This window comes from Ambystoma mexicanum, chromosome 1q (assembly GCF_040938575.1).
Source record: "Ambystoma mexicanum isolate Mex_15411 chromosome 1q, UKY_AmexF1_1, whole genome shotgun sequence".
Taxonomy (NCBI): domain Eukaryota; kingdom Metazoa; phylum Chordata; class Amphibia; order Caudata; family Ambystomatidae; genus Ambystoma; species Ambystoma mexicanum.
Window position 1 is genome coordinate 250064105 of NC_090922.1, and position 25388 is coordinate 250089492.

The window sequence follows — 25388 nt, forward strand, 5'->3', positions numbered from 1 at the left end:
TGATGTAACACAGGCCAGCCAGAACTCCAGGATGGTCGGGGGGGGGGGGAAGGATATCCCTGGCCTTGGGTGGCTGTCTCCCATGTGGGTTGACCATCCGCAAGCCCAGCAGCGGTTCCAGGGAGCCCCGCCAGGGTCCCAATCCTTTCCCGGAGGGAAAAGCTTGAACGCCAGCCAGCCAGAACTTCATGATGGTCGTAAGGGATGCCTTCAATGCCTCTGCCCTATGAGGGTCGAATGTCCTTCCAGCAGCAGTTCTGGGGAGCCCCGGCAGAGTCCCCATTCCACCCTGGAGGGAAAATCTGTAACACAGCCCAGCCAGAGGTGCAGCCTGGGCTTGCGTACGTTCAACCCACATGGGAGGCAGCCGCCCAAGGCCAGGGACATCACCCTCGACAAATCCTGGAGTGCTGGCTGGGCTGTGGTACAGAATTTCCCTTGGGGGAAGGGATGGAGACCCTAACGATTCTCCTTGGAACCGCTGCTGGACTTGGGGTTGGTCAAACCACATGGGAGACAGCTGCCCAAGGCCAGGGACATCCCCCCCCCGACCATCCTGGGGCTCTGGCTGGCTGCATTACAGAATTTCCCTCTGAGAATGGATGGGAATCCTGCTGGGACTACCGCTGTGCTTGGGGATGGTCAACCCACATGGAAGACAGCCGCTCCAGGCCAGGGACATCACCTCTTACCATCCTGGAGCTGTGGCTGGGCTGTGTTAATGCTTTGCCCCACCAGGGAGCCCCGGCAGTGTGCCAATACCTTTCTGAAGAGAAAAGCTGTAAAACAGCCCAGCCAGAACTCCAAGACGGTTGGAGGTGATGTCCCCGGCCATGGGCATCTGTCTCCCATGTGGGTGTACCGTCCCCAAATACAGCGGCAGTCCCGGGGAGCCCCGGCAGGGTCTATGAAGACAGGAAACGAAGGAGGAGTCCGAAACTCTGCAGCCCTTTGTTTTATGGCATGCCTGCCTGGAAACAGTTCCAACTGGGAGGCTGAACTACCCCCTAAAGTTTGAATTTAACATGTGTGCTGATTGGCTGGGTTTCCGATAAATGGCCTGGATCTGGAATCTGAAGAAAAGTCGACCACTGGAGCTGAATCCGACGAGGAAGAAGGGATGACTGCTGTAGGTGATTCCAGCGTCCGGAGATGCCTCCTGTGTAACCGCTACCTGTGCTGACCCCTTCTTCCATGCGAAAGAGGCGTTCCGAAGACGACGACTCCGACCCTTAGACTGGTGGGACCAATCAGTCTTAAGAAGACCTGCAATTCGAGCCATCCCATGACGAGCTGTGACTTTCCTGGGCTGCAAACCGTCAATACCCTGGTACCTGCCAAATCCACAGAGCCGGTAGAAGCACGGAAGAATCCTTTGTGGGGAACCTTTTCTGTCAACAGCTTCTGAAAGTTTCTATCCGGTGTCCTATCTTTCATCTCCACGGCCAAGAATCCAGAGACGGGGTCCTGTGCTGCTGCATCGTGAAGGCGTCCATCTGCAAGCTCTCCTTCACTGCTGAGGAACTGTGTGGCTGAGGGTAATACTTACCTAAAGTCTTGTGTCACTCTTGTGTGGCTCGGTTGGTGATTTGTGTATTTGGGAGTTCGCCATTCCATTCGCCCAGGCCTAACACTGGAATACATCGAGGGATCCTTCAGCAAAGTCCCTGAACACTTTCTACTAACTCAAAAGTCTGTATTTACTTGTTGGACGAGAAATTAACCTGGAACTCTGACTTTCCTGCATCTGTGCCCTATCCTGACCTGCCTACTGTTGGCCCCTGGACCACCATTGCCCACTTCTGCCTCTGAGAACATTCATGCCCTAGAATAGGGAAGGACTTCTAAAGTATAAGGCCTCTGTCTAGAAAATAGAACAAGTGTTGCCAAGTACTTACTTGCTATGTGTTAGTCTATGTGTTAGTGTTGCATAAACTATCTTTGAAATAGAAGAAGTTTGGTGTGCCAATCTGGCCCCAGGGTGCCCAAACGTTACTGCCCCACCCACTGGGGGGCCTGTCACACAATTTTTGGTGGCCCCCTCACCAAAAATGGGTGGCGGGGACACCTCATGCAGGCCTCCCTGGGCCTCTTGCAAATGGCTGTGTGAGGTACACCACCTTAATTTAGGGTCTGGGGGAGAGGGCCACCAAGAATTGTGGGACGGGCCCCCCAGTCGGAGTAGTAAGGTTTGTGCACCCTGGGGCCAGATTGGCACATCATTGTGCCCCTCTGCAACAAGGCATGTTTGGTAAACAAAGAAAAACATTGAAAATGGCAGGCTGCACTTTAGGGGGATGAGGGACATCCTAAACCGCCAGGTAATTTTCTAATGTAATGGAGGTGACCCTCTCGCCCCCACACCAAATTGAGGGGGGCATCTCATTCAGCCCTCCCTGGGGGCAGATGCCCCTTCCTAGGAGCAGATATCTGCCCCCAGGGAGAGCTACAAGGGGTTGCCCCCATTTCCCCTTGGGGCGAGGGGGAGAGGGCCACGCCCCTTTTCTGTCAAATAAATCCCTGGTTGCTAGTGGCGCCCCCACTCCCACCCAAATCTCCATTTTATTTTTATTTTTGCCCCCTTCCCTGGGGGCAGATGATCAGCCATCTGCCCCAGGGGGGCCCTAACCTGCAGGCCCCATCCTTTGGGGGGCCTGCATACTTATTCCTGGTGCCCCCCCCCCTCCAATTGGAAGGGGGGCCACCTCATGTACTCCTCTTGCCCAGGGTTCTGTACATATGTGCCCCCATGGTTTGGGGACTGGGGGTGGGCTACTTACTGTAAGCAGCCCCCACTACCCTCACATTCAAAGACATCCCTGGTATCTAGTGAGCATTGCGGGGCGCCCTATCCGTGCCCAGCAATGCTTTCACAAAAGGTGTTGGAAAGGGGAGAATCTCCCCTTTCCAACGACACCTCCTTCGATCTCCCGCTTGAAATACAGCCGGAGATCTAGGAGGAGAAATGTGGAGACTCACCTTTCATTTTCACTGCAGCAGCCCAAAATGGCTGCTGCGGTGAAAATTACTTTCACGCCGGCGTGCTTTACTCACACCGACATGGAACTGAAGGTAATCCAGCCCCCTGGCAGTGAGGGGGTACCTCCCCCTCATAGCCCGGGGGGTTGGATTACTGTTTTGAGCGAACCCTGCTTTGCAGGGATCGCTCAAAACAACGTGCCAAAATGGACAAGCTATCTCTTCTTTGGCACTGCGTACGTAATGTCAAGGACGAGATATCTCGTCCTTGGCACTTAAGGGGTTAGACTGAGCTTTTTTTTCTATACTGTTCAAAGTAAACTATTTTCATTTTCTCTTCATTTTTCTGGACCCATGCCAAAAAGGTCCAAAGTCCACCTGACCCCTTGACACACTCTCCAAGTCTTCCTTAAATTATGCTGAATGCTACTACATTATTGCCATATGTAATGAAATGTTTCCTTTTCGTTTTTTTTATTGCGCGACGTTCAGAAACGCCACTTCATTCTTCTGTAAACACTATTTAAATATGACTCCATTAGTGATGTTTAATCAACCTGGACCTTTCTCTTGAGAACCATCACTGTCCTCTGTGGTCCATTTTTATTTATTCATTCTTTGATCATTTGCCATGTTCCAATATACTGTGGCTCTTTCAGAAGTTATGGATGTCATCTGTTCCCCCTTTTTGTTCGTATATATCAGTGGTCCGACACTAAAAACCATCAAATATTCTCCCCACTTTTCCACTAGGTCACACAGCTATCTGCAAAACTGTGCTTTCATTTCAACAATAAAAACCCCTGGTCTCTACCAGAAACGTCTCATCTGGCCTTTTGCCCTATGCATGCCACTATGAACTCACCAATATTCAAATGGTGCTTTCCCAAAGTAAAACACACTTTCTCTTAATCACCGAAATAAAATCATCATGTTCGGGCTTGTATTATCCAGTGCCTTTCTCTAAACATTAACGGGTGCCTATGACAAATATACCAAAACTCGTCATAACACACTCTCCTCCATAGACTACTAATTCAACACTAGGCAAAAAGACTGTTTATAATTTTCAACAAAATCCTCAATTGTTCTAATAATCATTCAACACTTTCTGTTTTTGCTATATGGACATACAGTCCTACTGTCTACCAATAGAACAGAAATTGTTCTCCCTTTGCCTATTAATTTTCGACACTCCTTGAGGCCTAGTGCCACTAACAATTCTGAACACATCAAGTCGCCCTGTCAGGCAGTCCCACTGTAGGTGCACGCATACACTTGTCCTTGTGAAAACATCTCTTCCATTTATAACACCTTTTACACTTGGGTGTCACTTATTTATTCTATGTTGGCATGTTAATGAACCTGCACATGGGCTCACTGTACTTGCCTTTTGCAGTAAATCTGCTTTGCACCTTTCCTAAGCTTCTGTACCTGCGGCACTCCCAGCGCTCATGTCCGACACAATGTCTGATCCTGGGCAAATCCTTCCTTGACTTGTAAACTATATACTAGGGGGTGTGCTGTCCCCCCTCTTGAGAATTGCCCATTTCTGCATGACGTCTTGGCTTCTACACATTCATGCAAGGTGCCCTGACATACCGCATGTCCAACAAACAGGAGGTCTCCTAACTTCCCTTCCCTGCATGCTTTGACTATCATTCTGCATACTTTCAAACCCACCTTGGTTACTCTGGAAATGTCCCTAATTATTCTGGAAGCCTCCACTACCTTGTGGTATAAATCCATTATTACTTTTATCAAACTGCCTTTGGTTATTCACCTGCGGCATGCTTGCTGTTTGCTTTGAACCCACTAGTCAACATTGGTCCTTTATGGTGTAATTTCTACAATTTTGTCTGCACTTACTTTGCCTCTTCACCTTTCCTAGCACCGTCTTTCTGCCGATTCTTCTCCTTCAGTAATCTGCAATAATGTGCGATGGTCAGCTGTATTTCTGACCATGTCTTTGCTTCTATGCCCACTAGCTTCTTGAGCTGCTTCTGCATGGGCTCTGACAGCCTTTGACCTCATTAAAGCTTCCATATCCGACATTTCCGAATACAGCACTCCCAAGTGCTTTCCAGACTGCCGCCCTTCAATTGTTAAACAGTGCTCCATCATGAGCCATGTTCAACGCGGTAATACGCAAATATCCTGCTCCTGACCAAACGTCATCAGCTCTTTCCCTAAAGATGGCGACTAGGAGACCTTTAATGTCCCCTACAGCGAATGCGTTTCCTCCTGTCATTTTTTTCCTAACTCATATATCCATTTCGCAGCGCCAGAAATTGAACTCTGGATTTTACACCTATAATTATCCTTATCCATTTGTGGCCTAGCACCTCCTTTCTCTAACAAAGGAGACTGAAATCCCAGACTCACATTCATCCCCCATTGTCTGTCTGTCCACAGCAGGGACAATGGTCCACACCGCCTTTTTCCTGGCAGTGACCTTAACCTGCTCACATAAGGTGGCGAGACCCCCCCCCCACACCCCCCCTCACCATGGGGTCACCCTCTAGGTGGATCTAGCCGCGCCAGAAATTCTGACGCCTGAGATTCAGGTAGGTCTAGATCCAACCATCTTACTCCCTTATCCATTGAAAAACACCCTTTAGGGCCACATGCATTGCCTGCCTCCTCCTCATGGAAGGTTTCCCTGTACTCATTTGACATATCCTGTCCCCAACTCGTGTAACTCGCACTATTCAAAGCTCTATTTTAAATCAATCAGTCCATAGACAAGGCTCTATGCTTGAGGTAGAACAAGCCTCTCATATTTTAAATGAATCCATCTGGCGTACGTGTGCTCTGTCATCTCTGCATGGGTGCAAGCTGTTATTACACAGCCTGCTTAACACTTAATTATTTGCCAGTGATGCACTCACTTGTTTGTGGTTTGTGACTTTCCTCATTACTCCTGAATATTTTCTCACATGGATCAGCTTTGACCTTTGCAAGCATTTTCCCAAGCCTGCACAGAATGTGCGATTTCTGCCACATTCTTTTCTGGCGATTACTGCCACTCCCACTTATTCCCAAACCGCTTTCATATCTACTTCAAACAGTTTGTTTCTATTACCGCAGTAAAATAGAATTACTGTTTCAAATGGATTGTGTCCTCCAACGTATTCCACATCTTTGACATGTAATGTCCACAGCTGTGCATTTTGGAAACTTTTTCAACATCATGCCATGTTCTTTCTGGAGAGGAGCGTTTGCTACCTTTTTTGAAATAGTGACTGATGCTTCCCTCACATGATGGGGCACTCATGCCGACAACTTGAACGCCAGCGGTCGTTGGTCTCCGTCGGAGTCCAAACTCCACATCAACCGGTTAGAGCTGAGGGCCATCAGGCTAGCCTTGAAGGCTTTTCTGCCAGCTGTACGGGGGAAGAGTCCTGATCATGAAGGACCACACAACTCATCAAAAAAGGGGAGGGGGTAGGGTCACTCCCGTTGTCCAGAGAGGCAATGCAGCTCTGGTTCTGGGCCATCTAGCAGGGAATTTCGGTGTCAGCAGTTCATCTGGCCGGAGAAGAAAATGTGGCAGCGGACGCTCTGTGCGGGCAGAGCACGATCTCTCACGCGTGGGAGTTGGCTCAGGAAGTCCTTCAGGAGATCTTTGCCCTTTGGGGAACCCCGCAAATGGATCTCTTTGCCACCAGTGTTAACGCGAAGTGCGAGAGATTCTGCTCACAGGAATTTCGTCCAACAGGAGCCTTGGGAGACGTGTTCATAGATGATTGGTCATTCCCACTGCTGTACGCGTTTCCACCAGTCCCCGTCATTCCTCAAGTGTTGAATAATGTTACGGAGGTTCAGTTCCCACATGATCCTCATTGCTCCGGATCGGGCCAGGAGTGCGTGGTACCCGGACTTTCTAGAAATGTCCATCTGCCCTTCACACTGAGAGGATCTGCTCTCTAGTTAGAGACGGGGGGTGGAGGGGGAACACTTGGGGTGGGCTGGTGGAACAGGTTCTCCATCCAGAGGTCAAGACGCTCCACCTTCACGGTTGATATCTGAAAGGTTGAGGTATAAGGATTGGGACCTCCCGGATGAAGTGATGGAGGTGTTGCTTTCAGCCACGAGGACTGCAACAAAATCCCTGTACCGTTGGCATAAGTTCTGCGACTGGTCTAGGGGTCACAATGTGGATCATTTTAAGTGGTCCATTCCTATGGTTTTGTCTTCTTTGGTCCACAGGGGCCTTCAAGTTGGTACCATTAAGGGTTACCTGCCGGCGCTGTCTATATTTAAGCGCTCGTCTGAAGAACGCTCATATTTTAAGATTCCTTTGATTTCTTAAAGGACTGACTGTGTTCCCGCCATCTCCTTTCCAGGTGCCGGTTTGGGATTTAAATTTGGTTTTGAAATTTCTCATGGGTGCTCAGTTTGAACCTTTGCACTCTTGTCCTTTGACATTATTGTCCTATTGTTCTAGGATGTCCAGGGTCAGAGTGGACAATCAACTCTTTGTTGGATATGCTGGACACCTATTGGGCCAGGCTGTTACCAAACAGACCTTGTCCAGGTAGATCATCCTCACCATTACAGAGTGTTACCGATTGGCGGGTAAAGACCCTCATGAAGGGTTGCGAGTTCATTCCACTAGGGGCATGGCTACTTCCACCACCCTTCAACGGGGAGTTCCTATTAGGAATATTTGTGCGGCTGCTACATAGGCTTCACTCCACCCCTTTGGTCTTTGGTCTGCCTTTTGCTACATTTTTACACTAAACATCACATTTTTTATCTCAGCTACCCTTGTGCTCTTGGACACATTTTTTCCGATTTTGTCTCCAAATGTCATCAAATTTTGCAGGCATAATATACAACACTGGAAACATCGCTCCCTCGTTTGGCACTTGTCTACTATATTCAAAATTCATTCAATGCACTTTTTTAACTTTACCATACATTTACACTTCATGCTACTATTTCAATACAATATTTCTCTATTTTCAACTCCCAGTCTTGGCACAACAAAACCCATTTTATTTGAAAACAAAAAAATGCCTCATTCTTTTCTCATTTGCACAATTATTTGCCACACATAAAATCAAATAACTTATGGACATTTCTCAAAATACACCCATCAAAAAGCATTCATTGCCAACTAACCTAACATGACCAAAACACTGTCCTCAGAATGAGACCCAGTTCATACAAAAAAGTTCCCTTTAACATGAGACTTCCATCATTATTTTACCACATGATCAGTCAAGCTCTTACAATTTAAAAACAGCTCCTATCATTTTTAAACGGTGTCGGTGTGACTTTTACCAACTTACACCTTGCTTTACTGCCGTGAAAATAGCCTTAAATCATAAGGCGACAACCTCAATTTATTCAATTCTCCTTTAGTCTAAAAAACATTAGCTCCTTTCAACATACCAATCACTGAGGAATGAATTTGCTCCATACACAGACAAGGGCCTTCCTCCCATACTTTTACTGTTGATCATTAATCGTCTCGTTTAACTGTGGCTGTTATCTGTTTAACCAAACACTGTTGTTTAGCAGTGCGAGCGATCTTATCTTGGCAAACCGCCAAGCTACTCACTCCAAAAATGAATCTTTTTTTTTTTCTGTACAGGTGCCCTGTATTTATGTCAGCTCTATTCTCCATGCAGGAAAGAAATGTCCTGGCACATTTAAAGCTCTCTTCTGTGAGCTACGCAGCTGGCTGAAGGAAACTCAAAGCCCCAATTTTTTATCTTGTGACAAGTTTTATCTGGGGCTCTGAATCAGCAAAACCAATGCAAATTCCTATTGTTCAAAGTATTTTAAGTTCCTAAAGGTGTTGACTTCATAAATATAACAGATTAATTATGACTCCTTGCGTCTTTCTGCTGCAGAGATTTAAAAGTGTCTGCGCGTTTTTAAAACACAAATCATGTTTTCCTCAAGGCATACTATCTATGTCCTTCGTTTCTGACAAGCGAAGTGCGAAATGTTATCGTTTAATATTTTTTGACTAGGCAAGAATGTATTCCGTTCATGAATATAAAAAGTATCTCTATATCTGCCAGAATTTGGCTACTACATAGATTCAGAGTGACTATGCTTTCTGTTTTTTTTCTTGCATCATCTCATTTCATTTTCCATAATTTTTTAAACAGCGCACATGTGTATTTTTATCCATACCTCATCTTTTCTTCATAATTAATTACTTTAATTTCTGGTTTGGTGCCAATTTTTCCTAAATGAACAAACATCTTTTTTTAACTTTTTCCCATAATAAAGAATGCAAAACATAACATATAACACACATTATACATAGACAAACTTAACAAAATGGCGCCGGCCAAATAAATCATTGTCTAGGCTCCCTGCTAACTCTCATCGTGGCTTTTCACTCAGGCTCCTAAAATACTCCTGATGGGGAGTGTAAAATATCTTCCTTAGAGCAGACCTGTCTGTCAGTTTCCTATATATCTCTGCAAGATTTTAAGATATTTTCTTCTGACGCTCCTGAGCGCAGGCTTTTTCTGGGCTTACCTATGGAACGCTCATTGTCCATACAACTCTTATTCAATACATCTCATTTCTTATTTACACACCCAACCAACCCTCTGTTATTTTTTTAAACTACTATATTTACACTTGCAACCATTGATTGTCCAGAATCATTAAAAACATGTTCTAATGACCCACCAAAAATAATTCCTCAAAAATAAACAACTTTTTTAAAAAGGGGTCCTCCAAAGATTTTTAAAAATAGCCCCTCAACTTTTCTAAAGGGGTACCCCAAAATACGTCGGTGTCCCTCATACATAACCCTACTCCACAGGGGCCACAGTGCCATGTTGTCAGTGCTAGCAGATACATCCTGGCAAGGTGTGTGGGCATACTGCAGCTTTTACTTACCCTTCCAAACTTACCAGGGCCCATCTGCTAGTCGTGTGAGTATGTGCCTCTGTCTGGAGGATTCTTGACTCTGAGAAGACAATCTTCAGAGTCCCTAATTCGTGGTCACTAAATGAGAACAGGGGGCCCATTGCCCTCTTGTGGCAGCTATGGATAAGGCATGCAGAGGCTGGAGACTCGGGCAAAGACGGAGACAGGAACCTGGACTACTCTTCAGACCATCTGCTTTATTCAGGCATCAGGAAATAACAGCAGTGGGCTCTTCACGTGAGCCTTATTTATACAATTTACAGTTGGCACAGTGCCCTATTTCATGATGTGGTACACTCTCATTGGGTTAGACAATGAAGCCCTTCCCCTTCTGGGGTTTGTTGCCCTCACTGTCACTTATTGGCTTCACCGAATATGCCTGAACATGTCCCTCTTAGTTAGCAGTGAGCTGTGAACTTTCTATGAACTGCCTATGAGGGAATTATTAATTGATGTCAACATGATTCTGCAAAAATCAACCATTTTGTCTATTCTCAAGCATCCATCTTAGAGTGTGAGTGAGATTTTGCATGACTTTGTCCCTCTCAAAATGGCCGACCAATTACGAAATACCTCACCCACCACTTATGTTTACACAAAACTTGATACCTGTTCAATTTCTAATTAGATTTTTAATAACTTATGATAAGCATGTACTATTTGACATATTCTCTACTGTGCACGACATTCTGACCCCCCAAAATAGATCGCTTCTACAAAGCGCTTTTCTTCAAGGCACTACATTTCAGATTTTTACAGTGTTAGCTTCATTAATCAATCCGACAAGTTATCAACATTCGGGTTGAGGGGGGGTGTGTCTATCTCCAATACGCTCAGTTTAAGGGGGGGTAGGACCACCTCCTGTACAGTACTACTTGCTGAATATGCTCGCGCCCGTTATAGCCTGGAATTTGTCGTTATATGTAAGTGTTACCTGGTGCATACGAGAATGGGGCATAAAAGCAAAGAAAATCATTTAGAAATAACGATTGAACCCGCTGATTTTAAACTAAGGACTTTTATATCACTGGTTTTATGATGCTTTTATTCCTGGTTTCCTAACCTTTTCTTTTTTTTAGATTGACTGTAGGTAAAGCACACATGTTTCTGCACTAAGCTTTCTACAATACGTGAGATATCTTATGCATCATTGCAATAACACGTCTTGATTTGATATGAAAGGAAATCAATAATGAAATCTAATTGTATGTTTTATCGATGTATATGTTGAATGTGTTGTATCTTTTATGGATTCTTGTTAATCCGAAATTCTTGTTAATCCGAAATAAAGAATTTACCTACCTACCTTAGTCATGGCATCTTCCCAGACCAACTAAAAGTAACCTGATTTTCAACGATGATGAAAGAAACTAACCATTGATCCCAAAAACCATGTGGATTGCAAGTCACTTGCTACCCTCTTTCTGATCCAGTCATTAAAGGAGTTAGACACCATCGAGCTTCAATCACACTTGAGACAAACTATACTTTAGAATCAATTGCGTTTATGATTCCAATTGATATCACCGCACACAAATAACTACTGTTGCCTTAGTAGACGTGGGGGAGAAACTTTCAAGCTATAATTTACTAGCCAGGCATAAAATAGTTACTTGCACCCTCAATTCTTTACATACACACTTCTCCATTTGTTACTCTCGAAGAGTCATTATGGCTAGCTTGTGGAGAGTGCACTTTTTGAGGTCTGAGAAGATGACTTCTATCAACAATTGTGGGCTGGTGGCCCTTCTGGACCTCTTGGATGCATTTGACACCCTTGCACACCAGATTAAGCTTGATCGTTAAACTTCAATGACTCATGACTCACCTTCAGCTCTTACGTAGTTTCAATCTTTTTTGTTCAACAGGCATACTAAACATTGTGCTGTCATATTTTTAACCTGTGAAGATGCGCAGGGCCCTGCCCTTTCCCCTTAACCTTTCAGAATGTACCTGTTTCCTCAGTGAAATATGCTCCACTCCTTCAGTGTCTGTATCTACATTTATTCAGATTAATTTAGGAATCCTAGGCAAGGATTTGGCACCCCTTGATCACAAAGCTGCAACTTTTAACAGATTCAAACAGGGATGAATGACGACAGTGTCACCAAATCTGGTCAAAACTCAATTCCGATCTTGAGAAGCTCTAAAGTAAACCTCAACCTACTTTCCTCTTTCTAAAACCCTCTCATCTGGGGCACAACATGCTTAAAGCTACAAATGCTAAACCATCTGAGTGACCCCTCACTCTTTTAAGGCTCGCATGAACTTCATGTTTTTCTTTTTTACTGGCTTCTTCACCTAAATGGGCTGCATACAGCAACGTTTCTGCTTGTACTCAAACATTCAGGTTCTTGTCACCTGCAAACTGGAATACTGCAATGCCACATTGGAAGAATAAAACTAAACTTAAAAAAGAAGTTTCAATCCTCTGCAATTCAGCTTCCAGACTTATCGCCTGTGTCAATCATCAGGAATGGAATCCATTTCCATACACTGGCTGCCTGTCAAAGAAATATGTGACTATTTGGTTCTGGTGGAAGTCCATAAAGCTGCTCAGGTTAAAGAGGACATTACTAGATGAACCTTATGTTCCTCTTGCAAACTCTGATTCCTTTTCTCTTTCCATGCTGCACCCTTTCATCTTCAATTCCATCCTAGTACTCTCTTCGTCTGACATCTTGGGGACTCTACAAATCTTTAATTTCACCACAGTTTGGAGATTTGACTTTTCATCCAGGTATTCTACTTATCTCTTACTTGGTTCTGTCTTGCCCTGCTCCTTGGGGCCTCAGTGAAAGAAGTACCCCATAGAAATTAAATTCATAACCTGGAGGCAAAAAAGGGTTATATACGCAACACATCCTTCCATTTGCTTGCTTTGTGGTAAAGAAATACGCCTACTTGTATTCCTATGTTTGACATTGGATCACTGTAGACAGTGTGACCTAGCACAGGTGGATTGAGCTGTGGCAGAAAGTAGGGAAGTGTTGGACAAGAATTGATGTAGTAACCCTGCGGGAGACTGCACAACCCTTGTCCTCTTGGTATTGGGTAACCCACCTATTGGTATAGGTCTGTACTACACAAGTTGGTAGTGTGACTGAGCAGACAAATTTATCGCAAGAGCGGTAAATGTGAGCTGTAGCAATGAAATCCACCAATAAAAGTATCCAAGTAACACTTTAGCTCAAGGATTTTAGTTACACTAATGATTTATTTAACAGTTATTTTTAAATAAGCATTCTTTAAAAAGGGCAATGTGCAGCAATAGAAATACACTTCAGAATACTTTTTCAGAATCAATACAAAGCAAGTAGATACTCTTTTTAGAGATGCTTCATACACACTTCCTAAACCCTGAGGTGACTTCACTAACTAGGACAGTAATGGCATTTATTAATCACTTTTACACTTAGGTAGATTCTGAGGCTGGCAGAAAGGAAATGTTAAAGGAAGGGAAAAGGTTAAACGGGTTTTCAGAGCATGCGAGCACTTTAAATCTTCCAATGAAGTCTAGATAAAAACTTTTCCCGGCAATATTAGTTTAAAACCAATGTATCACTGTGAGGAGGTACCAGCGACGGACACCGGGAGAACCGATAATGCACAAGGAACGGGCGGTCCTAGAGAACCGCATATACAGGGTGATCCGACACGAGACTAGCACAACAAACACACCAGGACTAGAAGCGCTGCAGCGGAACGCTGCGACATGCTCAGCTACTCACCATGCGTGAGTCCCAGCCCGCATTGGAGAGTGTCATGGAGTCAGCGACCCATACTAAGGAGGGGGCGGGAACATTGCCAAGAGACGGTCCGCGGCAGCCACAGCCTGCGGCTGAGATCGGGAGGAAACCCAGACATCAGGGTCCACCTATACACTCTCGAGGCCTGACACCGCATGGGCTGCGCTGGTGCAAAACGCCATAGCGCTTTCCCCTATGCTCCGGGGGCAGGCAGAAATGACGGCGGGGAAAGTCGGCTTTGTGGGAGGCGGCACTAAGCCTTCACATCCAATGACGGAAGCGCTAGCCAGAAACGATCCTCATTGGTGGGGGCTTGAAGCCAGGGAAAATTATAAAAGCCTATCTCATATATCCACAGGACTCCGAGAAGGAGAACACAGTCAACCCCGAGTGGTGGGCCTATCCGGATACCACAAACTAAAGGACAAGACCCTTCTGCAGGAAGGCATTGGGGAAGGAAGCCCCACGGTGAAGGAAACCGCCAGAACTTTTAGTTTGACTCTTGACAAAACTTAAGTCAGAAATAAATATTATTTCAGCATACCGCCTTGTCTCCAGCCTCCTATTTCCACAATCCCCTATGAGGGACAGTAAGAATCAGTCAAGGGAATTGAAGAGTCTGCAGGGAGCCAGGACAAGCAAAGTATATGAAGCTGAGGCACTTCTTAGATAGTGAATGTCTTGCACAAAGTTAAGGAGTTTGTTGAAGAAAAATCACTGTAGAGGCATAAACTGTAACACTTGTGAAAGTTAGAGCTTAGATCAACTCTAGAAAAGCAGCTACTCCAAGTCTCAACTGAGAAGAGCAGGCAACTGACAATGAGGTAGGTACACCAACGTCCAAACAGTACCTTTTGGTTAGAAGAAGAGGGTCCAGCTGACTCCTATCTGGTTGCAGCGATGCAGATCCTGTGTTCCTGGGCCTCAGTGGTGGGAGCAAGAGGGAGGACGTCTGGGCACTCCAGCGGCAGCAATTCGATGGTCGAATTCGGATCCGCTGCACTTCACTGTTTCAGTGCTCGGTAAACAGCACCACCGTGGATTTTGGACACCGGGCTTCCTTCACTCCTTGAGTCCTGAACTCTGGTGAGGTGACTCGAGCTCTGGTTATCCTGCTCCTGGAGGGTCATGAGGAGCTTTGTACAGATTTCTCAACCACTGGTACTCGGTTCCTGCAGCAGCAAAGTAAGTACAGCCAGTCGGGGAAGGTCTTCCAGCAAAGTTCGTCTCAGGTTAGTTGGTCCCACTAACCCAAGGGAAGAAGTGGTCCTTTCCGTAACTTCTCTTGTCAAGTAGAAAAAGAAGTTTCAGCACAGCAGCAGGGCTTCACTGGGCAGTTCAATGGTCCAGGAGGATGCAGCAAGCTTTGTTCTCAGTTTCTTCGCCGGGTTGTTCTTCCCTGTGGTCAGTTCAAGAATCCTTGCCTTTTAAGCAGGTTTCTCCTATTAATGAAGCCTTGCCTTTTAAGCAGGTTTCTCCTATTAATGCACAGCCTAGCTGTCACTAACACAGTAGGGTAACTGTCCTTCAAGGACGGACTGCTTGCATTCAGGTTTCGCCGGAGACTAAGGACATGGGAGTTTTGGGTGTCTCCGTCACTTCTTGCCCTTGCAGACACACTGGAGCCAGAGGCGGGTTTCAGTACTGAAGCCCGCCAAAGGCAAAATGAACAAAGGGCTCAAACCTGGTTTGGCGCACAGAGTAAAACCCAAGAAACACCTCACAAACAAGAAATGGCGAAAAAAGAAGAACGGAGCCATTTGGACATGCGTGCTATACTGCACCTGAGAATTCAGCTTGTGGTAGAAAAGCACAAAGGTAGGACCATTAAACCACTGCCACCAGCCATTTGAGGGTATCATAAAAATGTTACATGAGGAAGTAGGAAAAGAGGCTACTAAGGAACATAAGATGGTGTGCGCTGGACCTACAAAGAGAAAAGGTCAAGTCAATTTCACTTTACTATTCTTGGGAACAGAAGCTGAAAAGGTATTGAAACCTTATGAGAAATCTAAAGGATTTCACTGTGACCCTGCACTGAAGGTGCTGTGCATCACCATACAAAAAGTAGATCCCTATGGAGTTTGTCAGGCTCCAACAACAAAGGAAACGCATAAACAAAATCGGATCAAAATACATGAGAGTGAGAAAAGGGGCTACAATGAAAAAGTCCTAAAGTCAAGCAAAAGAGCTTGGGGTCTCTAAGGTTGAAGGGAATTAGCATAGAAATGGGAATTCTCGCTAGCAGGAAGCCATCTGATCTTGTATTTATGTTTACTGGGGACAGTCTAGGGCAGGCTTGTCCAACCTTTTTGAATGTGGGGCCGAAGCATTAACTATTTGTCACCCAGTGGGCTGGCGAGCCAAAAGTCAACAACCTCACCCAAAGCAGTATATTAAAAAGCGATATTGTGTAACCTTTGACACAATAGCATCACAGGCAGTGATAGCCATGCAGTCCCAAAGATAGCTTTTGGTGTCATGGGCAGTGATGAAAGGTTAGTTGCTTGTGATTTCTTTCAGTGTCTATGTGTTATATGTGTTAATATTTTTCAGAAATAGTGGGGGCGACCGAGCGTAGCGAGAGAGCTACAAGGTTCTAGGGTGGGTTTGGGGGGGGGGGGGGTTCCCCCCCCCAAGAATTTCTTTTCAAATATGGGGTTGAAATGGTGCATTTTATAGCAGAAAAGGTGACCAAAAAGCTATAAGTTTACAATCCGTTCTAAACGGGAAAATGAAAACTCCATGTCACCAACAGCAGAAAAGAACATTTTACAACACAACACATTTTAATGATCAATGTTTCCACAGTGTAAGACTGCACTGTCACTGATGTAACACATTGGCATGCTGGTTGTACCCAAAATATGCCCCTGTAGCAACATGTCTATGCTGGCTGTTCCCAATTTAGGCCAGCATTGTCCTGTACAAAGCATGATTGATGCTGCCTGACCATGTGCAGTGTGCCCAATACATATGCCAGCTTATCTCTGTAATACACATTACTTCTATGGTGATGAAAGAAGCATAATTCAATTCAACAGATAAAATGTGGAAAAGCAATCACCCAAAGGTGAACCTAATTGAAGAAACGCAATGTGAGCACAATCTTAAAGTATGCAACCTATCAGGCCTAGTGCACACTTTACCTTTTCTTTCACCAATAAACGCAGTCCCCCACTACCAGAAATAATGCAGTTGTGTACCCTGCATTTGAGTACATAGCAGGGGTCAGCAAATCTGATGTGCAATGGGTAAGCCTCACCCTGGGAGATTTGCCCTTGAGATCAGATTCTCCCCTGCCAGCTAAGTATGAGTAGCATGCAAGAGGGCAGGGGTTGGGTCAGTTCTGGGAAGCCCCGCTAAGCGAGGGTGAGAAGGCAGGCCCTGACCCAGCCCCAACTCCCCACCCCCCCGGAAGCTCTGAGCATCTGCAGGGCTGCCTGTCTCGCGTGTAGGGGGAAGCTCCAGCGGAAGAGCAGATTGTAGCGCAGTTCCTTTCTCCCATCAGGCCCTGCTCTGCCCGAGACTTGCATAAATAGCAGGATGGCTCGAGCAGGCCTGTTGCAGTCTGCCCACTGGCCTGTCGGCCCCACACGGGCCCATGGCCCTCCTGAGCGGAGCTGCTCAGAGCTGGCCCCATTGACACCATCATAATCATCCGGGACCTCTACGCTTCACCACCCCTGAATCTCAGAGTTCTGCTCAATGACAATGCTGAAGCTTTGACATCTTTGCCGTAACCATATGCCGTGTTGTGTCAGCCGAGCCTGCACAGCGCCAAAGGCAAGTATTCCCTTGTCCGGGCCCAGAGGTCACTGAGTCTTCCAGTGCCATCCACTTGGCATGGCCTACTGTTCCCAGCGTTTTCTACCCGCAAATCAGCACCACTGCCAAACAGAACTGCATCATTGGGGCCCATCGCTGCTGCTCTCTGACTTGACCCCAGCCCAGCACAAAGGCACCCATGCTTCTGGTCTGATGCTGAAAAGCCTGGCTTTGCTGAGATCCGAAAGGCAAGAACTAAGGTATTTTGGGAACATAGTACTATTGTTTTTTTGTGTTGTAACTGTATCAGCTCACACCTCTCCTGAAGGGTATAGGCTGCCCTCAGACTGCGCCACCAAAAGAGTGAAAATAAGTTAAACCTGTTGGGCTTGCCTGTTTCACTTTTATGATTGGGATCACTGCTGCATGGAATTAAGCGCGTTAGGCTATTTATAACATATCAGATCATATCATAGATCACAGATCAAGATCATAAGCAACTTCTAGAAACCTTGGCAGGTGGTCCACTGAGGCCCATTTGCAGGTTGCAGTGTGTTATTGGGGCACTACTAGGGTAACATATTGTGCTGTACATGTGGTATTCGCCATGCTTTGATACCCCACTGGCCACATCTATAATGTCCATTGTACTTGGTATAATGCATGGACATTTTCATCAATCCGCACTGTGCTTAGAGGTAAACGTAACTGAGCTCCCGCTGTTCTTCTTTGTCTCGAGACGAGGAAAAAAAGCACTGCAAAGGTTAAGTTTCTCAGTTGATAAAGGTTCATCTTCGGTGACATTCGCAATTCAAAAGAACGATTTTTGAGGCAGACAGGCTGTGTCGCTGCATCCCTGCTAAACATATGTCCAGAGATGACAAACCTTGAAAGTAACTCCACACAATGGCCCTCTGAGCAGCGGCCCACGGCTAATCAGGGGTTCAGGAATCCACTGTGTTGCCCACACCGAGAGGAACTCCTGCACAGCACCTGTCCACATAATCCTTCGCCCGGACCAGCACTCTCTTCTCCTCACCTCACCACCTCCTCCCTTCATTTCGGCTCGCCTTTTGCCCCTCGGAGCACCATGCAAGAGAGGAACGGGCATGTCTAGGCCGGAGCCCGTTCCTCTCTTGCATGGTGGGTCCTACTTGCCTGAAATGGGATATTTAAATGCAAAGTAATTGCTACTATATTAATCCCATTGTTCATAGTTTGTGGGAGTACTGGGCAATTGTATGGACCCGCGCTCACTGAAAATAAATGGTATTCCCGAGGTAACCCTCAATATGCCACGATACAAATTAGTCTCTCCTTCCTCCAAGTCCCAAGATCTTCTTGACTTATTTATTTTTGCAATGTTTCTCAGATATCCGACGAACATTGCATAAATAAATAAACGCTTTGTGGCTGAGGACTGTAACTACCTCTGTTGACCCCATGGGGTCACCAGAGGAAGTTACAGTTTTGCACACAGGCACATTTAAAAAAAAAAATATATATATATATTTTTTTTTTTTTACTCAAGAGTTGTCCAACATACGGCCTCGCGGGCCACATAAAATGTCTTGGCGGGCCGCATTGTGGCCCGCGGGCCGTATGTTGGACAACCTTGGTCTAGGGCATTTGCTTGGGTGAACTAGAAATCATAAACTGGCAGGAGAGGAGTTTTAGGATGATCTAAATAAGAATATATAATTGTATGTCAGAATGGCGACGTGCTTAGCCCGAAGAATTGCTCTTAGTAAGAAGTTTTTGAATATTGTATTTATGATGAATTGCTTCCCTTTTTTCTTTTTAAAAATGGGGATTCCCACTCACAGCCTTCATTTACCTGCTTTACTTACTTGCATCGGTTTTCTTGTTTGATCTTTTTAGCTTGTATTAACTGACCATTATTCCTTAACTAGTCTATTAATGCAAAAGCAATTAATGAAAATAGTTGACTTCAAAGCATGTTTGTCAAAGCTTTTTTTATCAATCTGGCTAAAGTGAGCTAGATATAAGAATGGAATTGATATTTTATTTATATCGCGCTTGTACACAAGTGTTTCAGAGTGCAACAAAGCAAGTAAGGGAAAACAGGGGAGAACAAAAACAACGATCTTACTAGGCCCAGTGACATTGAGAACGCACAATTGCATGGGAAAGGGAGGGGGGAAAGTGCATGGAAAGGGGAGAAGTGTAAAGTGTGGAACAAAGACGAAACAGATCACTAATAATGCATAATGGCAATATACAGTGGTAGTGCAGCCAGCAAGTGGCAAGTGCTGTTTTTAGCAATCGGGGTAAGTCTGATAAGTGCCGAGGAAAAGGCGGGTTGGGTCTACATGGGTACACAGAGAGAGAGAGAGAGAGAGAGAGAGAAAGAGAAAATATAACAATAACAAAGAAGAAATCTAAGTCCATCAAGGATTATACTCCTACGTCCCGTCCCCTTTCCTCCATACTTATGGGACATCTCTCCTTCCTGTGGGACTGGAGCACTTTGTAAAAAGCATCCAAACATTTTTTCAAAAAATGTGTCCTTCCTCTTTCTTGCGCAGGGCCCGGCATGCGGCCGTAACCCCGCCCACCTTGGCTCCGCATCGCCCACCAGTCCTTTTCTCTGCTCGTTCGGGACTGGACGCACTTGCATCCTCGGAAGATTCTTCCCTTTTTTCCTCTTTGGCTCTCGCTAGCGATTGTGCACTAGTCTGTCGGTCGTTCAAACTAGACTTTCCAGATTGTTCATTGTGTCACCGTCGCTTCGCAAGGGCGGATCCCCATCCTCTTTTAGAGTGTTTGGGTCCGGATCAACGTTGGGACTCCTGTTTTTACTGCGACTCCCTTTCGGTCCGGGCACTTCAACGTCATTTGGAGCGGTGGGAGGAGGTGTTCCGACGAACTCTTCCTTCACATTTTCAGGCGTTCGACTAGAAGAAAAAAGCCCGGTAAGTTCTTTACTTTTCAGAGCACCTCGGCCGGGGATACCTTTCCAGGACCCTCTCGGGCCGGGAGGAGCGTTGATCGCTCTGTCCCCGGGGATCGCCCTGGGGTGCCCATTGGGCCTAATAATTTTTCTCTGAGGGTCTCCGTAAGGGGCCTGTGGATACCAGAGCACTCTCCGAGGCCCCTCCTATGGGGGCTGTTTGTAGACCCAGTTCTACTGAGTCGTGGGATACCGAAGCTCACTCTGAGGCCTCTGTCGAATTCCCTCAAAAATAAGACCGGGGTGCACCCGGAGGCCTTGGTGGGGCTTGCTGTCACCGAACGGATGTTTGAGGCCCGCGCGGATAAGGCTGTCACCGGACGTGGGTCCGAGGTCCCTTTTTCAGAGGCTAAAGCTACCAACATTTCTGAGAGGCCTGACAAGGCCTTACCGGTGAAGGCTGTTTCTCACCGTTCCCGCTCTTGCGGCGACACCAGATCTGTTGAGGGGGCAAAGAAGGAAAGTTCTTCTTTTACCGGCAGTGCCGAGGTCCTTCCTGGGAAGGCTAATTTGGCGGTCGGTATGTCGCAGAAACATTCCAGGCCTCATAGTACCGGCTCTGCCGAGGTGCCTTTTGTTAAGGTTAAAGTTAAGACCCCTAAACCATCGACGAGGACCCCAGCCTCACTTCCTCACGTGCTGCATTTCCACTCAGGCAATGACAAAATGGCGCCCGTTCCCGCCACGACCACAGTGGCCATTTTGGGTGCTAGCCCTACAACTACGCCATCGGCCTAAGGTGTAGGGCTTGGTTCCTTGGGTGAACATAGAGTCCCTTGTGCGCAATCTTATCGACCAGTTATGATTGGAACGCCCGGATGCCCCTTCCGCACAATGTTTCGTTGCCTGCGGCGTCGGAACCTTTGATTTATGTGGTTACGTCGGTGGAGGGGCCGGTGTGGCACCCTTCCTCGTTATGTCCCTGGAATTGTCCTCCTCATGAGAGGCCTCCTCAGGTTCCAAAGCAGTCCCCAGAGGACGCCTTTTTCGGTAAATTTCAAACGCTCATGCGTACCGACCCCATGAGGGAGTATTTCAAAGGGCTTTTTAGGGAGATATGTCCGCCCGCGCCTCCGGCTCCACCCGTGCCTCCGGTTGTTCCGCCGGCGCCTCCTTTGCCTTCCCTGACTCTTCCGCCTTTGCCCCCATTGTCCCCTGTGGACAAGGCAGCGCCCGACATGGCTCAGCAGGATCCTGACCTGTCGGATGACGCGCAAGGCGATCAGGACAAGAAGGACCTGCCCCACATGACCGGGAACTGCACATGACGTGCTTCTTAGATGTTCCGGTGCCCAAGGCACCCGCTCTGCAGGAGGGTGTGCTTTCTGGGGTGTTCACCCTGTCTTCTTTGGAGCGTACTGGCCTGTTCTTGCAGAAGGACGTTCTGGCCGAGGTCCGCAGGGTCTGGGAAAAGCCACACTCTGGACTTTTCGTCAATAAGAAAATCGACGTGAGATACAGGCTGCATTCTTCGGAAGAGGTGGCCCTGTCGTCTTGTCCGCCCCCCTCCTCCACAGTGGTGGCTTCGGCCACTTTGCAGTCCAGGCCTGCAGCATCCTCTTCCATGACGGCTGCTCAGGTTCTGGGAAAGGAGGACAAGTTCCTTGACTCCCTTGGGAGAAAAATCTTCGCCAACTCGGCCTTGCAGCTCAGGCAGGCCAATGCCGAACTGGTGTTAGCGGTGGCTTATATGCGGATGTGGAAAGGTCTGTCGGAGTTTGAGGAGTTCATCCCGGTCGAGAAGCTGGAAGACTTTAAGGGGGGGGGATTATCTGATGCCAGGGTCTTGGCCCAGGATCTCCTGGAGGCTGCGGCTCATCACGTAGACACCTCGGCTCGGGGCCTTATGCTGGGGGTTGATACCTCACGGCAGGCGTGGCTGCATGCCACTAAATTCTCAAAAGAAGTGCAGGACAAGGTGTTGGACCTTCCGTTCTGGTAAGGAGCTTTCATTCTACAACAGATGTAGAGCTCACCAAGACGAAGGATAGCACTCAGACAGCTAAGTCCTTGTCGGTCCTTGTTAAGACCCCTTTCAAAACCCAGAGACCGTTGTCCCAAAGCCGACCCTCCTCTGGCTTAAGGGGCTTACTCGACCGGAAATCTCGCAGAGTGGATACCCCTTTGGGGAATAACCGCCGTAGGCAACAACAGACTCGGTTTTTCTCCCACTCCTCAGCCTCCTCCTCAGGTTCAGGTGGCAACACCACTGAAAAACCTGCTAAATGAGGTTTTTCCGCGCTCGCGTGAGACCCCGGTGGGAGGACGCATTGCGTCTCATTGGGAGGCGTTGCAGACCATCACCGAAGACAGATGGGTCTTGTCAGTCGCTTGAGCGGACTTCCGCTTACCCCTATCTCCTACCCCGCCCTTCAACCCTCCTTTTCAGCTGTTGGGCTCCCCCTCCCTCAAAGCCGAGGTTCAGAAACTTTTGGACCTCAAAGCTGTGGAACCTGTTCCCCTCAGGCTGTTTACTGTCTACTCCCGGCTGTTTACAGTGCCCAAACCCAACCAGGCTGGCCTGCGCACCATCCTAGACCTTTCCCAGTCCAATCTTTTCCTACCCCAAGAGAAATTCAAGATGATCCCTGCCAGATACTGTCCTCCTTGCAGATGGGCGATTGGCTCAGCATGGTGGATCTTCAGGATGCGTACATGCATATTCTGATTTGGAATCCACACAGGAGATATCTCCGTTTCTCTTTGGGAGAGGAGCACTTCCAGTTTCGAGTGCTTCTTTTTGGCCTCAGATCGGCGCTGCATATCTTCACGAAGATGTTGGTGATTGCGGCCTATCTTCGTCTGCAGGGTATCCATGTGTATCCGTATTTGGACGACTGGTTCTTACGCAGCCCTTGTCTGTTGAAAGCAGCGGGCAGTCTTGAGTCTCTCCTTCAGCTCCTGTTCCATCTTGGGCTGTCGGTGAACTGGCGGAAATCTTCCATGACGGTCTCGCAGGAGTTGATTTTCCTGGGTTTTCGCTGGAACACGATCGACTGCAGAGTGTACCTGACCGGGGACAGGATGGCGGATCTGTTAGCCACGTGTCAGAGAGCATGTCGGCCTGGTGGTTCCAGAGGCTTCTGGGCCTCATGGCCTCGTGTGTGCTGGCTCTTCCTCTTGCTCGTCTCAAGATGAGACGGACCCAGTTGGCTCTTCGGAGTTCTTGGCGTCAGGCTGTGAACCCGGATTCCAAGCTGATGATGATTCCAGCTTCCATGAGAGCGGACCTGGAATGGTGGTAATCTCTCAGCAACCTTTCGGTGGGTGCAGGGTTTCAGGACCCAGCCCCTACGGTGGCGATCGCAACAAACTCCTCCTTCCTCGGGTGGGGTGCGAAGTTGGATATTCTTGAGGTCTCGGATCTCTGGTTACCTCAGGACAAGCTCCTCCACATAAATTCTTTAGAGCTTCTGACGATCTTCCTAGCGCTCAGGGCGTTCAGACCGATAATAGCCCACAAGGTGGTCCACATACGTACAGACAATGTGGTGTCGATGTATTTCATCAACAAGCAAGGGGGAACCAAGCCCCCCCCCCCCTCCCCCTTCGTGGACCTGTCCATCCAGATTTGGGAGTGGGCCGTACTTCATGGTGTTTAGCTGCTTGCAGTGCACATCCCGGGCCAGCTGAATGTCACAGCGGATGCCCTCAGCCGGTGGACAGTGGTCAGCTACGACTGTGAGTTGAAGGCAGAGGTCCTCTCATGGATTTTCATGCATTGGGGCACACCGGAAGTGGACCTCTTCGCTACGGCGGTAAACAAGAAGCTTCCTCAGTGTGCCTCCAGAGGGGGGCTGGGAGCCTCCTCTATGGGGGACGCTCTCGAGATTCCATGGCACAACATGAGAGCGTACGCCTTCCCGCCTCTGCCTCTAGTCCATCGAGCAATTTGGAAGCTGAAGAACTCGGTGAACTGTTCCCTTCTACTCATAGCCCTGTGGTGGCCGGCCAGGTTTTGTTTCTCAGAAATGCAACACCTGTCGATGTATCCGCCGATCAGGTTACCAGTGACCCCCGATCTTCTTCATCAGGGGGGACAGCAGATGTGGCACCCCTCCCCACAATCGTGCAGCTTGGCGGCATGGTGCCTGAGTTCAAGTCTTTAGACCATCTTAACTTGTCTGCGGATAACATGCGTATTATCCAGGCGACCAGGAAACCCTCGACTAGATCGCAATACAGAAGTAAATGACTCAGGTTCTGTCATTGGTGTTTGGAAAAGCAGTTGGACCCAAGGGAGGCTACGATTGACACAGTGCTGACCTTTGTATCCTTCCTAGCAGAGTCTGGTGTTCACGTTCTGTCATGCAGAACTTACCTTTCAGCGGTCTGCGCTTATCTTTCTACGGACCAATGTTCTTAATCTCTGCGTAATCCAGTGGTTAAAAGGCATTTGGCAGGCTTAACACGCCTCTACCCTCCAGTTTGTTGTCCGCACCCGCCGTGGGATCTAAATGTAGTCCTGACGGCATTGTGCCATGTGCCTTTTGAACCAATGGCCACGGTGGACTTCAAGTACCTGTCCTGGAAAGTGTCCTTTTTGGTCGCCGTTACGTCAGCAAGGCCGGTGAGTGAGCTCCAGGCCTTGTCGGTGGAGCATCCCTTCTTGGTCTTTCACAAGGATAAGGTAGTCCTACGGACGAATCCTGCTCTCCTGCCGAAGGTGGTAACTGAATTCCATCTGAATCAGTCGATCTCCCTGCCGGTATTTTTTCCGAACCCTACCTCAGACAGAACGGGTTCTGCATTGTCTCGATGTTAGAACGCCTCTTAAGTTCTATCTGGACAGAATCTTCTAAACTATTTGTCACCTTTGGTAACCCTCAGGATAAGCAGGCGTCTAAGGCGACTATTTCTCGGTGGATCGCCGTCTGCATTAGTCTTTCACTGTCCAAGGGCTGAAACCTCATAAGGGTATTCATCCACACCTGGTGCGGGGCAAGGCAGCCGCGGTTGCTTTTCAGAAATATGTTCCCTGGGAGTCCATCGCTAGGGCAGCTACTTGG

At 47.4% G+C, this 25388-nt stretch overlaps 1 protein-coding gene and 1 pseudogene across 1 annotated transcript in view; one reads left to right on the top strand and one right to left on the bottom strand.

Moving 5' to 3' along the window:
• The window catches only part of KMT5C (lysine methyltransferase 5C), a 561873-nt gene that overhangs the window by 95385 nt on the left and 441100 nt on the right, over positions 1-25388 (top strand). The window lies entirely within an intron of this gene.
• Positions 16802-16951, bottom strand: LOC138565563 (U1 spliceosomal RNA; annotated as a pseudogene).